Source organism: Coptis chinensis, chromosome 8 (genome assembly GCF_015680905.1).
Source record: "Coptis chinensis isolate HL-2020 chromosome 8, ASM1568090v1, whole genome shotgun sequence".
NCBI classification, from domain to species: domain Eukaryota; kingdom Viridiplantae; phylum Streptophyta; class Magnoliopsida; order Ranunculales; family Ranunculaceae; genus Coptis; species Coptis chinensis.
The window spans coordinates 80560518-80573558 of record NC_141463.1 but is presented as its reverse complement, the minus strand read 5'-3'; the positions used below and the strand labels follow the sequence as shown (position 1 = coordinate 80573558).

The 13041-nt window shown below is 33.6% G+C and overlaps 2 pseudogenes; one reads left to right on the top strand and one right to left on the bottom strand.

The window, feature by feature from the left end:
- Positions 1-6050, top strand: part of LOC147483424 (GDP-L-galactose phosphorylase 2-like) — a 28421-nt pseudogene extending 22371 nt beyond the window's left edge.
- Positions 6051-7888: 1838 nt separating this feature from the next.
- LOC147483423 (noscapine synthase SDR1 pseudogene) lies at positions 7889-8521 on the bottom strand (annotated as a pseudogene).
- Between the last annotated feature and the right edge of the window lie 4520 nt (positions 8522-13041).

Sequence of the window (13041 nt, the reverse complement as noted above, 5' to 3'; positions counted from 1 at the left end):
TTCTACCAAATTTGTTCCTCTTGTGCTAGTTAATTGTCCATTTTGTTTGTTTGGTGTATTATTTGTTGTTGTGAAAACTACAATTCAGTTGATTAAGTAGGTTCATTTGACCCTTCTTTCTTTGCTTATTTGTTAAAGTAACATGATGACCAATACTTGTAGTCTGTATTGAATGCATACCATACCATTAACATTAACCAACCACACATTTCTTTTTATGTTTTCTTGTTTTGGGTTTGTTATTTGTATCCGCTTAATATGATTTTGTACCTTTTTCCCTTTATATTTTCATTTGTCTTGTGGCTTTTATATTGTAATTGTATTTAAGTGTATTGCTGTGTTTAACTTGGTGCTACAAAGTCCATAAATATTTTATAAGACTGTTGAAGTAATAGTTTGAATTATTTGACTTGAAGAGTTCAATGTAGAAGGAGAAAGAGAAGATAGAATGATGAAAGAAGATGAAAAGAGAATGTTGTGTGTTGTTGTCACATGCACTTGCACTTATATTTAGTTAAAGTGACTGAGCCTTTGCATGAGAAAGCATAAATGGCCATTTTCTCCGGACCTTGTAATACATGAATTTGTTAATTGTCTCAGTACACTTGCCTCCATCTTTGGTGCACTTTCAATAATGACAGCTATGAAATTACCTAGAGTTGATCTTTTGGTAGGATGTTAGAAAATAGCTCATTAGTCTTGAGGGAAGTGGGCATCATCCGCGGGGTTGACATGGATCACCCCATCTTGGCTGTGAGCATGATGATTATATCAATTTGTTAAAGAAATGTCTTGACCAAATCTAAAGGTTTTAACTCTTAAATATTCTTTGGTCTTGTTGGTCCAAAAGTGGATTTGAATCCGGCTAAAGTCAATAAAAATCTCGGATTTAACATTTAATTTGACTTTTATCCTCCAAGTTTACAATTGGATTGCTTTGGGTTTTGATTAGATATCCCTGCATACATGTTAGTGTGCAAGGCATAATAAGATTTTGGTTGTTGTGCTCATTGATAATGTGTTTTTTTTGTTGTTCGGGGCTTATTACGGTTTTGCTAACGTATTATGTCTTGGAACATAACATTGGGATAAATGATATTGATGATTATTGTTGTGTTTGAAGTGTGTTGTTTGTTGGACCTTGTGCTTAGCTCTAGGAGTGTCACTATTAACATAATCACAATATGAGATAATTGTATGTGAATTCATTCTGAGAATTTGACACATGTTCCCATTCTTTTTCAGATTTGCAAAGAACACCGATTGATAAGCCCCTTTGGTTAATGAGTGTGGTACCAATCAATCTACTAGATACTATGTGTGTTGTTTTCTACCCGAGGTTTGATTGGTATATACCATGGTAGTGCGAGGCTTTTAATACATATCCTCAAACATATGATCTCCACGACACTAATTACCTCTTGAAATCTTACAAAGAGGTATAGAATTGCTGCTAATGAAGCGGACATACACGCAAGATGAACTTGACGGTGTTCGACTTCGATATTATTCAGTTCATCTAGGAAAATGGGGTGTTTAGTTGGAAGCGAATGAGGATGAGTTTTAGCTATGTTCGGATCCCTCCAGTTTAATTTATGAGTCTTACCTTTTTAATTTATGAAAAGGAATTTGAAGTTTGTTTTCTTAGTGCACTCAAAAAATTAATGGAAGTTTTATTATTATTATTATTATTATTATTTTTTGCAATGTTTGATAGTTTATTGTACATTTTGGAATTTGTTGGGATGGAAATGTTGTATGTAGGCGGTACCGGCTGTAAATTTTGTTATCTTGAGGTTAGGTTTTTAAGTGGAAGACTGTTATTAGCATTATTATTATTATTATTATTATTATATATATATATACCACGGTTTGGCATAAACCATAGTGTTTAGTATAACTATATACCACGGTATTATAACACATACACTAATATAAACCATGGTTTCAATAGCTTATATAATAGTCGTGGTTCTGTTGACAACCGTGGTATATAATGGGCATACAAACCACAGTTCTTTGAAAAACTGTGGTATCCGTTAAACATATATATCACAGTTTTGCTATTATTATATACCACACCACCTACTGTCACGGTTGTATAACAGTGGTAAATATATTTATACCACACTTAAAAACAGTGGTATAAGTGTCATTCTGTAGTAGTGTTAATTCTAAATCATTGATATTCTTTTGAGTTCTTCTGTATGGTATTATCAGAGATAATAAGAGAGCAATGGAGGAAGTTTTCGGGGAATGTTGAGAATTTTAAGCCACTATGATGTCTGTTTGAACGTGATGGCGGTCGCATTCTTGCGCAGTTTGTGCTTCAATAAGGGTATGCATTTGTCGAGCTGAAATTGTTTAATTATTTTGACTTTGGTTAAGTCTTGTGATGTCTATGGTTGGTTGCCAATATATTGTCAAAGGAGGCTTCTATGGCGGCTTTTTTAGTGAAAATAGTTGTAGGATATTTTGGAAACCCAACTCTTTGCGCCTCTGCCTCGCCCTTTAGAGGGATCAGACTGCTTGAAGTCCATTTTATTTTCCCACTTTTTTGTTCGAATAAAATCTTTGTTGTTGGAGCTCTTTAACATACTCTTTTTGTTGAAACTTGTTTCTCATTTTGTGAAGAGTAACCTTTAATTCTATATGAAGATTAACAGTGGAGGGCTAGGAATAAGTGTTTTTTCTTGGGTAATTGCCTTCGAGAAATTGAGGGATTTTTTGGGATTTAAGTGTTGTTCGAAAGTATGTATGAGAGCATAAAAATTGTTGAAACCTAAGTCAGATGGACATTTCATATTCTTGAACCCACCCACCCACCCACCCTCCCCTACAAAAAAAATTTTGAAGCTAAGTAAGATGGACATTTCATATTCTTGAACCCCACCAAAAAAATCTTCCCCACTCTGCACAATTTGTAGTCTATTCCGTTCTAAAAGTTGTCTAAATTCCTTCATGCAGTCTATTCACGAGTTTTGTTTTGGAAGATGGGTTCTTATATGTGAGTAGTGTGAATGTATGGTGTATATATATTCGAAGTGTGGTATCTCGGGTTGGAACTAATAGAAGTGTATAACACTGATATAAGTGGAAGTGATGTATATGTTGTTTTCATTTTAATTTTGGTATATAATTTATAGTGTCTTTTTTATTCGAGGATTGGTTATTTGACTTAACTGGCATTGGTCGAGATGGTTAAGTAGCTGGTTCTACTTAATCAATATATTTGAGTAGTTAGTTCTAAGAATCAATATATTATTTGATTTTCGAGGTTATGGCAGGATTTATGTTTATGAAATGTTGAAAATACAAAGGAGACTCTGCGAAATTTTTATGTCTTTCGTCAAGGTGTCGACAAGGTTATAGGGTTTTGGAGAGTTACTTAAACTTTCATGTCTATACTATGTTTCTATTGCTACTAGCCTACTACCATATTCTCTTTTCTGAATTTCGTAGTTTGAGTATAAGGAGCTACTACTTAAGAATATGATATAAGTATATATCTATACATATTTGTTTTCTACTGCCTGATTCCTTTTTATGTATTTCTATTGGTGTATAGGATGAAAGAGACTTTTCTGATGATACCATCCCAAAATCATCTCCTGATGCTTACAACTATTGAAGGTGCTAGTTCTATACAAATGACGTGAGAGTTTGAGTTTAAGAACAAGTCTCATTGATTTGGAAAATAGTGTGTATTTCATTAAGTGGCAAATCCTATTTATGAAAGATGTTTTGGTGATGTTATTTTAATAAAAGATTATGTGATTGGATGTACTTATGAGATTAATTTCTTGTTTATATTATGGACAATTGTAGAATACTCAATAAGTGGGGGTATTTTTGGCGGAAATTATTTTTTTTACATATCAAATAGTTTTGTAACGGTGGAAAACCGTAACTAAGCTTTGCAATGAGTAACACTTTACGCAAAGAAAACTGTTACCAAAAGAAAATTAACGTTACAAACTTTATAAATCAGTAACGCAAAAAGCGTTACTAATTTTATAAAACTGGCATTCTTGATGTTAGAAAAGATTAACACACAAAAAGCGTTCGATTTTATAAAACCGTTACTAATGTTAGCAAAGAGTAACACTAAAAAATGTTACTAATGTTATAAAACCGTTACTAAATAGTAATACAATTGAGCAAAAAAAACCGTTAGTAAATATTTTCAGATTCGGAAAAACCGTTAGCAAAATAATGCTTTGTAACGCTTTTTAAACCGTTACAAATATTTGTAACAGATTACCCATTCAAACTGTTATGGATAAAAAAGCGTTACAAATATTTTTTTAACGGTTTTTGACTGTTAGTAATAGCCTGTTATGGTATAGTGCCTATACATGTTCACAAGAGGGCTCACATCCTTGGCCATATAGCTGGTGTCGCACCGACTCCAGGAGAGAGAGAATACATGATAGGGTGATCAATCTCCTTCAGTACCTGCATAAAGATAATTATTTCATCTCCTTCAAGAATTGATAATTTTGTCTTTTGACTTGGGAGCACGTGGAGAGTGTTCAATAATCCCTAGTTTAAACAGAAAATTGCATAACAACAAAATCAAGTATATACTTTTCTGAAAAAAATAAAAATAAAAAATCATGGAACCACATTCACATTCACAAGTAGGCAAAAGATAGAAGATCTATTTCAAATGTAGTAGACGGACTGTCCATTAAGTTTTTCCTTCCCATGATCTCGCCACCGGTTTTGGCTGTAAATGAACCAGTAACCCATAGCTTCTTCTTCCTCCCTTAGCTTTCGCTTCGTGCAACAGCGCACATCCAGTAAAAAAATGAATATGAAAACCTTTGAAGAAACTAAATTGACACGGGTTTGGTCAACAATGAATCAAGTTGAGACGTTGAAGGAAAATAAATGTGTCTTTGAGTAGTGAAGAAAAACAAAGCTTGTAAATCCTAAGAAAATTAAAATTGAAATTTTTTGTCAAATAAAACCTTACACAAAAAAATCGGTGCTAAAATAAATAATTTTTTTGATTTCATTACCTTGTTGAGATGTGAGAAGAAGAAAGAGTGAAAAAAAAAAACCGAAAATACTTGATCGATAACCAAAATTGGGGAGAGATGAAACAAAACACTACTTGAAACCCTAGCTAGTCGAAAAGAGGGTGTCGATAGAAGTTTTAGCGATAGACAGTTTTTCCCCCTTTTTTCTAGTTTTTTATTTTCTTCAAGATTGCTTTACCCACGGTAGGTTTATTTTTTGGCAAAATATTAGTCACCTTTTCTATATAAACGGTGGGGTAAATGAATGTGAGAAAACAAATTAGGAATTTTATGTTGTACCGTGGTATATGGCATATTATATACCACTGTTTTACGAGACCAGTGGCATTTGCTTGTACCGAAATTAGAAAAACCATCTTTACCGTGGGAATTGACTATTAGCCACCGTTATTGGGAAAACGGTGGTATATACCATTTGACCTACCGTGGCTAATGTGCATTTTTGTAGTAGTGTCTATTTCCAGGTTTGTATTTCTTACTCCGGTCAATTTGTAAAAAAAATTGTAATCAGTTTGTAGTGGGAAAACTAACCTAGTCAATGACAACAGGCTTATTACTTGTCGGTTCCCTTCCCTATTGAGAAGGCTTTCCTACCGAAAAAAAATAGCCATAAATGGTGGCGGGGGTGAAAATTTTTGACTGCTAAATTATCCCGGCAGAGGTCTTGTCTTTGAGAGCGGGAATTCTATTGAAGATTTATCTATTGCTGTATCGGATTCGTCCATTTGCCTTCAAGAAAACAACATTTTTTACAATGTGCTCATTGCTGATTCTGGAAAAAGGATCTTCCTATTGCCCCAGGCAATGATTTTTCTATTGTTTGATCACTGAAAACCTAGTATCTTATTATAGGATATAGGCCTATGTTTGGCTCAGTTTCAGTCATGCTTTTGGTAGATGGCGTCTGGTTCCCTTGTTTTATATTTTGGATACCTGATTTGATTTCCAATGCTTGCTTTTGATAGTGCCTGGCATATTGCCACATGTAATAGATACCTAAACCATTACCCCTTCCTTTAGGTTTCTTATCACATTGTAAATTGTGCTGCTTGCAAATACTGCGTGCATTTCACCCTTTCTAGCTCTGGTCACCTGATTAGATGATTCTAAATCGCAATCACTTTTGGCCACGCCAGGATCAAGTTTTGACACTGTAAGCTTGGGTTTGTAGTCCGAAATTCTATAGTAAAGTAGAATTCGCAGTCCAAACTCCCACTGTAAAGTAGAGTTAGCACTTAACAGTTTTTCCTACTGTAAAATCAATCTTCACAGCGACTTTTTACTTTGTATGAAAGCATGTAAAATGACCCAAAACCTCTTTAATGTCCGTAAAGAGGCCGGCGGCGATGGTAATGCCTGTTTTCAAGTTACAGGGCGTGAAATTGGCCAAACATGTTTCCTTTATTAAAAAGAGGTTTCCCCGCTCTATCATAATTTAATTAGTTGGTAGGAAATTGGTGAGCCTTCAAATTGTTTTCTTTTGATTTAGTGAAGCCTTCTTGATTCTGGTGGAAACTAATTTACAAGCCGGAGCTAAAACAGATATGAGGTAATATACTATAAGATTAAACAAAGTTTTGCTTTTAATTGTTGAAATATTATTAAAGTTACGATAACATTATATTTTGCTCCATTCGCAAATTTTTATGGGTAATTCTCATTGGATTGATCTTTGCGTTTATAATCCGGTCTTTATTTTGCTAATCTTGGCGTATCCACTGGTAAGAGCAAAAATATTGTAGCTCTATCATCTACAATTGTAGGGTATTAACGGTTCGGACATTCTGTGAGAGATAAGTTCGTGCTTGATAATGTGAATCTTTCATGAATCTCCATTTGGGTTTTGATGCAGAGGTGAGAATCCCTAGTCCTTCTTTACTGTTAAACTCAATCCACTATACCTTAGATTATCAGTATTTAGCGTTTGAATTGGTCTTGATCCCCTTATTGTCTGCTTCATGATCTTTTCTTGGTCGACTATTTTATCTTAATGCTAGGATCTCTTTTGGAGCATTTGTGGAAGTAAATGGGCATATGATTTTCCACAACGCAAGCTGTTATCTCTTGTTTAGGATCATAGTATGAAAACTTTTTTTATGGTGATAGTTCAACAATAAGTTTGTGAGGTTTAGAAAATCGCTCAAAGTTGTAAATGTATATGGTTGGATTAGTTTTGTATTTTATTAGTTTTTTTTCCCATATATATTATGATTTCTTTGTAAAATAGTATGAAAATGTATTGTGTACAGGATAAATTTAGTTTAAATAAGAATTGTTGATTTATGTATATGGTGCAAGAGGGGGCATCTTTTTGTAGGTTTAGCTAGTCGCTACAAAATATGAGAAATTATTATTTTTTATCAGCAACCCATCAGCAACGGTTCATAACCGTTACAAATGATTTTTAAATTAATTTTTTTTAAATTAACTAACAACTTTGCAACGGTTAATAACCGTTACAAATTACCAACGCTTAAAAAGCATTTGTGAAATAAAAAAAATCGTTGCAAATGTTTTAAATTTGTGTACAAATAGTTATAAAAAGTGTTGCAAATTATTATTGCAACGCTTAAAAAGCGTTGGAAATTTCTGTTTGCAACGCTTATTAACCGTTACAAAAAATTTCAACACTTTACCCACGCCATATTTGCAACGCTTAAAAAGCGTTGCAAAAATTATTAGCAACGCTTTTTTACCGTTGCAAATAGCCTGTTATGGTGTAGCGTAGTGTGAAAATTTTCAATTTTTTTGAAATCAACTAAGTAATAGACATTCGTATAAATTGAAAAGTATCAAACTATTAGTGTGACACATTGAATAGAATTGTGAATATCATACAATCAATGTACCTTTGACCTGAAGCCAAAATAGATGATCATAGTCCGGAGCAGGAGGTCAGAAAGCCTCTCACTCTCTTCTTCATTTCCTGAGAACCGTTCAAACATTGCAATAGAAATATACACAACTTTCTTCACTGTTTTAGACTTCAAACATGCTTGTATAATTCCAATAGTTCCATCTATAGACGTTTTGATTAAATTGTCTTTGGGTATATTTTGTTCAAAATCCATAGGATGAGAGACGTGAAAAACACCAACGCATCCATCAATAGCTACTTCAAAACTTTCTAGCTTTTCAAGATCTGCATAAAATAATTGTAACTTTTGTCGTGCACCAAGGAAATTAATGAGTTGGTTTGTATCTTCCTTGAATCCCAGATAAAAAATGAGTATGGAATGTTATTATGAATATGATTAGAAGCTATAAATTGCATTTAACGTATAATACTATCAATAAAAAAGCACGACATTCCCGTAACAATAATGTAAAATTAAAATGGCTGACAAAAGAAATAAGTGAGTGAATTACATAGCTCGGACAGAGTAACCATGTTGAAGGACCCTCATAATCAGCCATGAAGCTATATATCATGCACCACCTGTTACACAAACTGCACCTTTCTCGCATTCCATTTTCAATGAAGAGAGGTTAGAACATTTGTCCAAGGCTCCAAGCTAGATTGTGAGGCCTTCATTAGCAATTAACCAAAGCAGTCTTAATTAAGTTGATACTTTTGACTATCTTTGTAACTATTTGAATATTTAGATGATCATTGTTATTATTTTTATCCCTTCTCTAGAAGAGTTATGCTCATAATGGGATCTTTGAACAGTTATGAAGTAAATCATGATTAAAAATTGATTATGTTATATTGAAAGAAACTCTGATATAACGTACAAATAATTTAAACCTCTTTTGTTGATTTAGTGAGTGTTTAATGAGGATACCACTTACAATAGATTTTGCAGGGTTTTTTTTTGTAATGGAGATCAGCTAAGGACTTACTTTAAAATATATTGGGTGTTTGAAAGAGTACTAAGGCAGGGTATTTTCTCATTACCATTCAATAGGTTAATAATTCTAAGAGAGTCTGTCATCCGTAGATATATATATGAGCTGAAATTAAGAATAATACTTCAAAAACACTTTCTCAAGGATGAGTTTTGCAATGCCAGTGGGTTTTTCAATCTCTTTCATCTTCAAATTGCTTCCAATCAACATTCTAAGGTAAGCAATTCGAATCCGTCGTGCTTCTTTAATCAGTGCAACTCAGGTTGTTCATAATATTGTAGGTTGTGTGCATGTGACTGTTGGTTATGTTCGTGAAGTTAAGCTATCTCGACAAACAATGAAATTCATAGATTGTCAAAGTGCTTCTCATCGAACACAACCGAGTATTCGAAAGAAGTCAGGATTGAAGATATGTCAGGTAGATTTTGATTAGTAGGATTGAGATTGAATTGAATCTAGCCTAGGCGATACTTGGATTGAATCTAACCCTTTTTCTCATTCAGCCAAAGAAAAAATAATACAATCAGGAAGAGATAAGAGGGAGACCCGAGGGCAGTATAGGAAAATCTTTCGATTTTCTAAAAGTTTTCATTGAGAGAGAAATCTAGGGCGGGCAGTTTTATTAGAGATCCACATATCATTAAATGGTCCATGTGGCAGAACCAAGTACCGAAAAGTTGCTACATAAGAAGGAAATTGGCCACCTCAAGTATTATGCTTTAATATAGGAGCATGTCTTCAGTGCACGAGATGTATGGTGCGCAGGTAATATGGGCCTTTGGATCAGTACTTTTGCCATGCAATACACACGCACCCCTTTGTATGAGTGGCCCAGATTTGATAGCATACTATACGACCTGCGCACCATAAATTTAGCCTTAATATAGAGAGAGATAATAGTAGATATATCTTTTCTGTTCTGTTCGGTTCGATTCGGTTTCAGATACCCAATTATCTTATCGGTTCGGTTTCAAAATTTTCACACCACAACCCAAACCGATCTTATTACATCCCAAGGGTGTGGAGCATAGTAGACACAACTTGGTACAACTTTTTACCTTTCACTTAACCAGAGATGTCCACATCCAGAAGCAGAAAAATGTTTGACGTTTTACTGTTGCATGTGTTTACGTGTACTATAATACAATGCATTAATATCCCACACATTTAGCAAGAAAAAACTAGACATCACCTCCTTTTTCTGTGTCTAATCGCCATAAATTCGTCATTCTGAAGATGTGTCTTCAGTCGTATCTCACTGACCGATCGTACACAAATTTAAAGTGTATATAATTCATACTTGTGATTCAAAAGTGGTAGACGAGGCTTCCCTGATTTGGAATGCATTGAGTATGGATAAATTTCTCGATATGTTTCTTTCCCTCGTTAGTCATTCCAATGACTGACTGCTTTTCAATAATTTCTTGCAAAAAACAAAGAAAGCAGAAAAAGAACGTTGCGGTGACCGGTGATATTAGGGGTGACTTCGGATCGGATCGGATTAACCTCTTTCGGAATTTTTCCAAATTTTTTTCGGAACCTAATATGCTAGCCAAATCCGATCCAATTTTTTTTGGATTCAAAATATATTTCAATTTGAAACTTTCGGAAATTTGAATAACTTCGGAATACTTGGTAAATTTTCAAAGATCTCTTTCTTTCAATTATTTTTGGAATATCATACACGGCAATGTTCATTTGTAGGGAGAGAAAACCATGTCACAACACCAATGTACCAACAACAATACGTGACTTGTTTACTCATTTTCATTCAAACAAGTGATCCAAAAAAGCGAGAAAGCGAACATCTGACCGGTGATAAAAGCATTGCATTACGGTTGAGGTCCGGATATTTGTAATGTTTCAATCTTTTTTCGTGTGTGGAAATTGAAGCGTGAAATATCTGCGTAAATAATGGATTATGGTCTTGGACTCTAAGTAGCTTTTACATAATATTCTATCTATTGGAATTTGGCTTTTGGATTGAGTGGAAGTCATTGTATGACTCAATGACATTTTTTTTCATATAATTGTTGTTATGGCGGACGATTGTAATGATAGTAGAGTGGTCCAATTCAAGTGGGGAAGTAGCAACTAGGTTATGTTTTTGTTTTGTTTTTGGAAGTAAAAAACTAAAAAATGAATGAATGGTCGAGATCTAATCAAGTGGATAGTGAGAGAAGTATATATTTTCTGAATAAATTGGCAATAATATCGGAAATTTCGGAAATTTCGGATCGGATTTTAGAATTATATCCAAATCCGATCCAATTTTTTTTCGGAATTTTCGAAAATCGGAAAATCGGCCCATGAAAACTACACCCAGAGCCAGACCAATTTCGGGTCGGATTTCGAAAAAATCGGAAATTCGGCAAAAAGAGACACCCCTAGGTGATATTGCCAGCAATGGTATGATTTTTTATGGAATTTTCTCCCTCGATATGAATTTACGGAAATTTCGAGGAGACTGGAATTTTGGTATAGCTTAGTCGCTTGGTATATTAATGGAATGGGCAAATGGCTTAATAGCCTCGCTAAAAAGACACTAATTTCAGAATCTTGAAAACGATTTTTTATCACCTGAAGACCAAAAGAATTGACTTTTAGCGAGTGGCCTCTATGCAACTCATCAAGTGCAGATTACGGTATTACCTGTTTCTGTCCCTTTGCTACTTTGAGGATGTTTTACGAGTCCGATTTTGCTGTCCTTAAAAAGTGTCATCGGGTATTTTTGGCTTGCATTGAATTATACGTCAGCGGGTATGTGTACACTTGAAGCACTATGTAAACGGCTTCGATCTTTTTTAGATAGCTAGAAACCAAAATTTTGGACGGCATAACTCAGTTCGTCCGGGCCGAAAATATCATCTGATATATCGATATATCGGTGATATATTTTGTTTTTTGAAAGGTCTGAAATGGGTATATTGAGATAAATTGGAAAGATATATTAAGACAATTTGAATCCGATATATATCATTTTTTTTATATATCGATCGATATATTTGATATATCCGATTTTGATCTTTGACTCTGTTGACTTTGACTGATTTTTTATTTTTTGTTTCGACATTTCCAATATATATCGATGATATTTCTAATATTTTCTGATATATTGACACAAAAAAATTCTGACCAGTTAACAAAAATAGATATATCTACTGATATATCGATATTTATAATATATTTCATTTTTTGAAAAGTCCGAAATATCAATCGATTTTGAAAAATAAAGCTTGCAATATAATTACTTAATTTTAAGTGTAATAAGTTAGTTGAAAAACATTATAACTAGCTTTTGTGTGTGCGTGTGTATGTGAATGTCTGTTGTGTCCATGTGACTATTCTTCTTATGAGTTACGACTAAATTTCAAGTTAGAGCGTTTAACTTTTAAGCCAAAATCTAGAGTACGTAGGCTGTAGCCCTCTATCATGCAAGAAGTGAGGGTGTATTGCATGACAAAGTCTATAACCAAGAGATGAGATGCCAACGCACCAATAATCAAGGTGTACTCTAGAACTGCCTAAACTTTTAAAGTCAACACTAAATTTACATTTGAGTGTTGTTGTAGCTGGTTTTAAGATGATAATTTCACCGAACGGAGATCATTCAATTCTTATTGTTGGGAAAATGGTGTCCTGTAGTGCATCTGGTATTCTAGTTTCTCATGCATAGGTTAACAAGTTATAGAGTATATTTTTGCCTGAAATCCCTTTAATAAACAATATCACCGATATTTTGCAATTTTTGATATATTGATATAATCGATTGATATATACTATAGATTCGATATAAATATAAATTGTTGATTTTGATCAATTTTTGCCTGATTTTTATTAATATATCAATGATATTTCTGATATAATCGATGACATTTTCGATATACCGACATACAAAATAAAATTTTGACCCGTCAACAAAATGATATATATCTACCGATATATCTCAGTTTTTAGGATATACAATATATTGTTCCAATTCAATATTTTAGTAACTGATATACTACCCTTAAATAGTCAACAATCAACATGGCAATTTTATATTTAAAATAAAATATTTACAGTAGCATGTTCCAAAAACTAAGTAAGGATTTCAATAATTTCATATATGGATTTAATTAAGGCATGGCATAATATCTTA